Genomic DNA, 7,694 nt, shown 5'->3' with positions numbered 1-7,694 from the left:
TTGAGAAGGAGACAATTCAGAGAAGAGAATAGATGAATAGAACAATTAAAGATCAATTAAAAGGCAAGGTGGTATAAATTTTATATGAAAGGACTGAGGAAACAAAGCAAGTTTAGGATAGAATTATTGAAATAAGAATTAACCCATTCGTTTGGGAATGGGACAACCAACAAAACCAACTATATTGGGAAAAAATAGAATAAAAAAAATTAACTGTGAAAAACAATCCCAAAAGTATCTACCTGATATCCTTACCTAGTTTTGCTGATCACCTCTTATCTGTGAATTAATCCAAAATCACAATAAGGACCCACATTGAACTTCCCACTTTTCTCACTGAACTTCCCACTTTTCTGAACCATCCTTCTTGTTTAGCCATGCTCTAAATATCAGCCTGGCAACTGCAGTCACTGAAATCTGTGGACTGTTTGTTAGTACACAAAACGTGTCAGCAAAGATTGCTACACCCTGTGTTAATTTAATTAAGGGTCCTAATGAAGCAGAAAATTAATCAAAAGGTTGTCAGTAGGATATGTCACAACTGGTCTTTACTGATTTCAACATGCTGCTTGAGGGATCCTTCATTTTTTGTTTTGTTTGTTTTGTCTTTATTCTCTCAAAATGACCTAAGGAGGATGTATCTGAAAACCTAAAGGAAGAAAGAACCACAGTGGCATACAGAAGCATATAGAGTTCCAGTCTTGGCATTACTCCCAACTTGCTTTGTGATCTGGGAAAGTGCCTCATTTTCTTTGTCTAAAATACTATATATAAATACTCTAGACAGTGTTGGTACAATTATTCTAGAAATCAACTTGTCATAAAGCTAAAAGAATGACTAAAATGTCCAAATCCTTGGGCAGAGAAGTTCCACTGAATGGATGGATGGATGAATGAATGAATGAATGAATGAATGAATGAATGAATGAATGAAAAAAAACATGTGTTAAGGACTATGTGCCAGGTACTTTGTTATGTGCTTTACAAAAAAAATATCTCATGCAAATAATGCTCCGAAAAACTCTGTGAGGTTGTGAGGTAGGTATTATCATTATCTCTGTTTTACAGGGAAGAAGAAGGGAAGAAGCATTTTTATAGAGCCTACTTTGTGCCAGGCACTGTGCTAAGTGCTTTAGAAATATTACTTCTTTTATTCCTTATACAACCCAAGAAAGTAAATGCATTTATTATCCTCATTTTACAGTTGAGACAACTGAGGGAAGAAATTATTAAGTGAGTTGCCCAGCTAGTCATACAGGTAAAAGTCAATGTATGAACATGGATTTGAACTTGGATCATCCAGACTGCAGGCCTAGAACTCTATCCTCTGCATCACCCAGTTTCACATATCTAGTGAAGTAAACTATTTAAAGCTGCTCTTTTGAGGGGTTAAAAAGAACTGAAAAATAGTTGCTCAAAAATTGGTTAATTGAAAAGCAAGTTGCAGTTCATGACTTATATTGATTCTCCCTCTTTTTTGTGCAGAATGGGAGCAGCCAGGATTGTGGAATGTTGCATTTGATAATACACTGCCCTACTGATTTGGTTAGTTTTGTTGAACTGTCTTTTTTTTACTTCAAAAATAATCCCTGAGAGGGTCAGGGGATAGTGGTGGGGGATAAATTCTAAATGATGGCCATATGAAAATAAGATGTCAACAATTTTTTAATGAAAAGCCCGTCAGATACTTGAAGAAATCCCACCCCCCCTTTCTTCAACTAGCCTTTCTTTTGGCATGATCTTAGGCCCATCACCAATCTGTTTGCTTTCTTTGTGATGTTCTCCAACTTATCAATTCCCTCCCTAAAACATGGTACCCATCAACAGACAAAGAGTGGACATGAGTTAAGGTACAGAAGAGGGAGATTTGTTCTGAGGACACAGAGAAGTTAATACAGTTTGGTTAAATCATACAGTACAGAAAGGAGAATTATATAAAATAAAGCTGGAAAAATGTTTCTGTTGTCCTACATTATGTCCAGTTATGGGTGCCACATTTAAGAAAGGAATTGATAACCTGGAGAGCATACACAGGTGAACAGGAGAGTGAAAGACCTTAAGATTATGCCATATGAAGACTAGTAGAAGGACATAGAGATAGTTGGCCTGGAGAAGAGAAGACTTAAGGACTTAGGGTTGTTTACTCACTTCAATCTTATCTGCTTCTTCATGACTCTAATTGGAGTTTTCTTAGCAGAGACACTATAATGATTTGTCATTTTCCTTCTCCATTTTACAGATGAGAAAACTGAGGGAAACAGGATTAAATGACTTGTCCATATTTGAACTCCTAAAGAGGAGTCTTCCCAGCTCCAAGACCAGCCCTCTATCAGCTATGCCACTTAGCTTTGCCAAAAGCTTGAAAAGTAGACTGGTGTTAGATTGTATAAGGTCATGAATGTCAGGCAGAGGAACTTAAACTTTATTCAAGGGACAATGGGGAGCTATTAAAGATTTCTAAAGAGATGAGCAATGTGAGATGTATATAAGAAAGCTTATTCTAATAGCAATATGAAGGACAAGTTGGAAGGAGGAAAACATGGTATTATCAACATCAACAAAAAAGGATATTCTGATTCTTCAGATTGTTGCCAATGAGAGTTTGTGATAGTATGGTAATGGGTACTAGAGCAATCTTACTCAGTCTAAGAAGCCAGAAAGAAACAATGGATAGAAGTTACAAAGAGGGAAATGTAGGTCTGAAATAACAAAACCCTAACAATTTAATCTATGAAAAGGTTAGACTAGGCTGTCCTGGGAAGTAGTGAGTTCCCTTTAAGATCAGTACAATTTAGCAACTAACTAGGTGATCTTGGGGAAGTAATTTAACCTCTGTTACTCTCAGTTTCCCCATCTGTAAGATGAGGAAATTAATATCTGTGCTATCCATTTCCAATGGTTATTGTGAGAACCAGCTATGATAATTTATGTGAAATGCTTTGTTACCTACAGTATTATATCAATGTAAACTATGATCATTATTATTTCCTAAACTCTACATTAATACAAAGAGGCATGAATTCATGAATGTTGTTTCTGACATTCTTCTCTTCTTTTTGATTATTCCTAGCCATATGATTTTAAAAGCATTTTCTTTTTATCTTATTAACTTCAATTTAAATCCTTCTTACTATCACATTCTTCCTAGACTTTGGGAGAAATGTTTTTTTTTACTACCACAATACTGTCTTTTGTTGACTTATTTATGACATTCCTGACCATATTATTTAAGTATCAGAAGCTCAATACTAAGATGGATCTATGATCTCATTGGTTTCTTACAATATACAAATTACAACTTTTCCATACCTGCTATCCTCTTCTGGGTGCCTCTTGTTTGAATCATCCCATAGATTCACCACAGTGATTCACTATGGTCCACATTTTTTACTAAAGATTAAAGATCCCAATAAGTAATGGTATAAAAGTTTTAGTAAATGACATCATCAAGGAATTGTATATAATAGGAAAATAAGAGGAGTTAGTCAAAAGAGATAAGAATGAGGATTTACAGGTAAATAGAGAGATCCATGTGGTTTCTTGAAATTTCAAGAGATACTGAGGCCTCCATCAATTCAGGTGGAACTGAGATGTTTTGTGGTAAACTTAAGTATGCCTTCTGATAAATACTCATTCTCAATTCTTCTGAAAAAGTTGTATTCTGTGTTGTACCATCATAACGCAATATTAGCACAGTAAGGATTTTAACAGTTCTTTTCTAAGCAGTAGGCTGGAAAAGCACATCTTAATTTTTTATACTTTCCTTTTTATGTTTATTTGCTACATTAAAGTTCCCAGGTATCTCCCTCCTTCCCCTCTCTGCCATCCCTATCCCTTCACCTTAAAGAAGGCATCATTTCACAAAAAAAAAAACAATCTTGATTTGTAAAAATATCATCTATATAACCAGTTTTTCTCCCATATCCTCCTTTCTCTTTCAAACTCATAGCTCTAGCACAAAGAAATAGCATTACCAACTATAGCCCCTATTCTGGGCTGCAAAGTCATTAGAAAATGGTCCATGTTACTATGAGTACATCATTTGTTCCTAAGTTAGGAGTTTGTAGATTTGATAAATCTTGGCAATGGATTCAACACATCAAAAATGCATGCTGCAAGAAGATAGCACAACTTCTAGTTAGTCATGTCAATTCTATATATGGTCACCTCCATTTCCTTCTGTTATCAGTCACCAAACCCTAACAACGTGTCTCTACTTCCTGGGGGTAGACTCACTATTTACACTGTTGAGTTGGTAAGCATTGCTAGACTTTCATTTGCTTAGAATACTAAAAATTATCTGATGCCTAAATGTCATCACTTTAATTTTTGCCACTCTTAGTCTAACATTCAAGAGTTGGGGCAAAGAACTTCAGGCCTCTTTATTATAGGAAGATAATAGGCATAAAAATGGGGAGCAGAAGCGAGGGAATGTTTCTCTAGACCATTTTTGTTTTTTATCTTCTCTGTCACCTCTTTGCCCTGGGGGAGAGTATCATCCAGCAACAGAAGATGGAATAATTCTGGAAGAGAAATTCTAGAGTAGAAGATAGTTTGTGAGGTCCTACTAGAAGTCATAATTTTCCCATAAGTATCTCGGCTTCTCCTACCCTGGGACTCTTCTTTCCCTCAAAGCTTTGCTTCCCAACTGTTTAATCTAGTCCAACTTATTAGTGAGATTAAAAATCAAGGTGCCAGGGGAGGCAAAATAGTGGGTTAGAGATCCAGCAGAATTCTCTCAACATTCCCCTCCAAACAACTTGAAAATAATACTTCAAATAAGATTTTTGAATTGCAGAGGCAACAAAAGTTCAGGGTAAGACATTCTTCTGCCTTAGAAAACTTGAAGTCAGCAGAAGTCTTGTGACACCAGGGTGGAAGCTTATCCAGAGCCCACACACAAAGTGGTGGTGGCAAATGAAGCTGCAGTAGCAGCAGCTTTGGGAGGTCTCAACTCAAAGAAAACGAGGACAGGCAATTTGTTAGAAAGGGATTACAGGGACCCTTTGGTGGCACTGTGAACAATTGGAAACTATTGCCTATATACTTCTGGGTCACATAACCACTGGTAATCTTTCACAATGGAGTAGGAACACTGGTCATGGTTCCAAGGCAAAGAGAACTGCTGCAGAGCAGGAAAATGGTGACCACACCTCTCCTAGAATCACATCACCTTGGAAGCACCAAAAGCTTACAGACTGCCCAGAACTAGCTCTGAAAAGAGTATTGAAAATCCAGAAGCCTGGGACAGTGACTCCCCATCCATAGGTGAGCAAGGCTCAACATTAAGAAAAGTTCAAAATTTAAAAAATAGGCCAGAAAAAATGAACAACCAACAAAAAATAATTTTACCATAAGAAGTTATGATGGCAGGGCAAACGAAGATATAAACTCAAAATGAGACAATGTGAACATAGTTACCAAAAAACATCAGAGAAAGATGCTAATTGTACCCAAACACAAGAATTCCTAGGAGAGTTTTTAAAAAGAGATGAGTGATAAAGGAAAAATTGGGAAAAATGAGAGTGATTCAAGAACACTATGAAAGGAAAGTTAACAGCTGGGTAAAAAGCACAAAAAATGCTAAAAAATAACACCTTAAAAACAGAATTGGCCAAATAGAAGAGATGCAAAAATCTGAGTAGAAGATTCTTTAAAAATAGAATTAAACAAATAGAAAAGGAGGTACAGATACTCATTACAGAAAATAATTATTTAAAAATTAGAATTGGATGAGTGAAGCTGATGCCCACATAAGACATTAAAAAAAAAAAACAGGACAAAGTCAAAAAGGGGGTGGGGAATAGAAGATGTGAACTATCTCATCAGAAAACAACTGACCTGGAAAATAGTTGGAGAAACCTGAGATTGGACTACCTAAAAGGCATAATCAAAGAAGAAGCCCAGATATCATATTTCAAGAAATTAAGGAAAACTACCCTGATATCACGAGAATAAAGAGAATAAAATAGAAAATGGAAAAAATCTACCAATCATCTCCTGAAACAGTCCCAAAATGGAAACTCACAGGAATATTAGTCAAATTCCAGAGCTTCCAGGTCAAAAAGAAAATACTTCAAGTACCCAGAAAGAAACAATCCAAACATCATGAAGTCACAGTCAAGGTCATGCAAGATTTAGTTGATTCCATTGGAATATGATGTTACAAAAGTCAAAGGAGCTAAGTTTATAAGCAATAATAATATACTCAGCAAAACTTAGTACAATACTTTAGAGGGAAATATTCATTTAATGAAATAATTTTCAAGTATTCCTGATTAAAAGACCAAAGTTGATAGAAAAACTCTCATTCAAACATAAGTCTCAAAGCATAAAAATGTAAACATGAAAGAGTAATTATAAAGGACTTGATAAAGCTAAATTATTTATATTCCTATATGGGAAGATGATATATGAAACTATTATAATTAGGACAGTTAAAAAGAGTTCACATATCCAGAGGGTATAGGTATGAGTTGATTATGTTAGAATGATCTCCAAAAAAATGAATGAGTGAGAAAGAGAGATGCACTGAGAGATGGGATTAGGAAGAAGTGGAACAGGGAAATTTTCATACATAGAAAATGCCCAAAAGGAAGATCTTTTATAATAGAGGTAGGGAATAGGGTTTAGCAGGCAATGCCTCACTCTCATAATAATGAATTAAAAGACAGAAGAATTTATATGTAGAATACATAGAAATATATACATGTATAGTGTAAGGGGTAGAATATGAGGGGTTAATATTAAAGGTTGGACTGGATTATTTAGGAATAGGGTCACCAGGAATTTAGTTCAGTGTTTATTTGGCCTTGCAAGCATCAGTATTGAATTGCTCTTACTTTCTTCTTTCTTTTTGTCTTCATGATCAGTTTTTTGGGGGGCAAATTTCTTAACTTTTAACCATTGATCCTGAAGACAAACGAATTGAAGAAGTTACAGCAGCAGCAGCATAGAGAGATCTTGCAGAAAATTAGTGGGGAGGAGCCCAAGATGGATGAAGTAATCAGAACGAGATTAAAGAAATGTTGAGGATTTGGGAAAAAATTAAACAGTTTATTGAAAAAACACACCCAAAAAAGTTGCAAAAGGTAGTATATTGGACCTATGTAATGTGAAGTATGAATCAGACTTTATCCAGCATCAGCAACTTTTGAATTGATCAGCCAAAACTGGAAACACTTTGTGGGTCATCGAGTAAGAGAATTCACAAGTCACTTACTTGGAGAGCTCTATCCTTTTAACTCAATCAAGCAGAAACTCATGAATCCTTTGATAAGAGTTAACACCTTCAGAGGGTGAGAAGTGGATCCCACAGACACTACCCCATGGGCAGTGCTAGGCAGTTTGGAAGCTGAGATTGGCCCCTGTGAAGAGGGGAAGGGACAAGAAGTCACTATAAAAGCCCTGAACTTCTTTGGCTGGGGGCAGTCTTCTGGAAATAGTCTTTGGGAGATTTTCTTCAAAAGTAGTCTTTGGGGAGTAGTCTTCAAGGGAGCTTCACTGGAGACTTCAGCATGGATCTTGAGCTTGGAGCTTCAGCTGGTGACCTGCTTCTAGAAGGTGACTTTAGACTTGGACCTCAGCTTTGACTTGGACCTTGGCTCTTGAACTGTTTCTTGGGTGAGTAAATAGCTGGCCTTTCCTTTCCTGGCTTCCTAGAGAGAGATTAGTTCAAGAGAGGCCTTGGAGGA

General features: G+C 36.2%; 1 long non-coding RNA gene across 1 annotated transcript; it reads left to right on the top strand.

Annotated features, from left to right (window-relative positions):
• Positions 1 to 939: 939 nt before the first annotated feature.
• LOC103103043 (uncharacterized) lies at positions 940 to 3,028 on the top strand. The gene is made up of 2 exons (XR_469131.3): positions 940 to 1,545; positions 2,240 to 3,028. It is a non-coding gene; the product is annotated as an uncharacterized LOC103103043 (long non-coding RNA).
• Positions 3,029 to 7,694: the final 4,666 nt, after the last annotated feature.

The sequence above is a fragment of the Monodelphis domestica genome, chromosome 6, assembly GCF_027887165.1.
Source record: "Monodelphis domestica isolate mMonDom1 chromosome 6, mMonDom1.pri, whole genome shotgun sequence".
Classification (NCBI taxonomy): domain Eukaryota; kingdom Metazoa; phylum Chordata; class Mammalia; order Didelphimorphia; family Didelphidae; genus Monodelphis; species Monodelphis domestica.
Note: the sequence above shows the minus strand (reverse complement) of the source record. Positions and strands in the feature narration are given on the sequence as shown.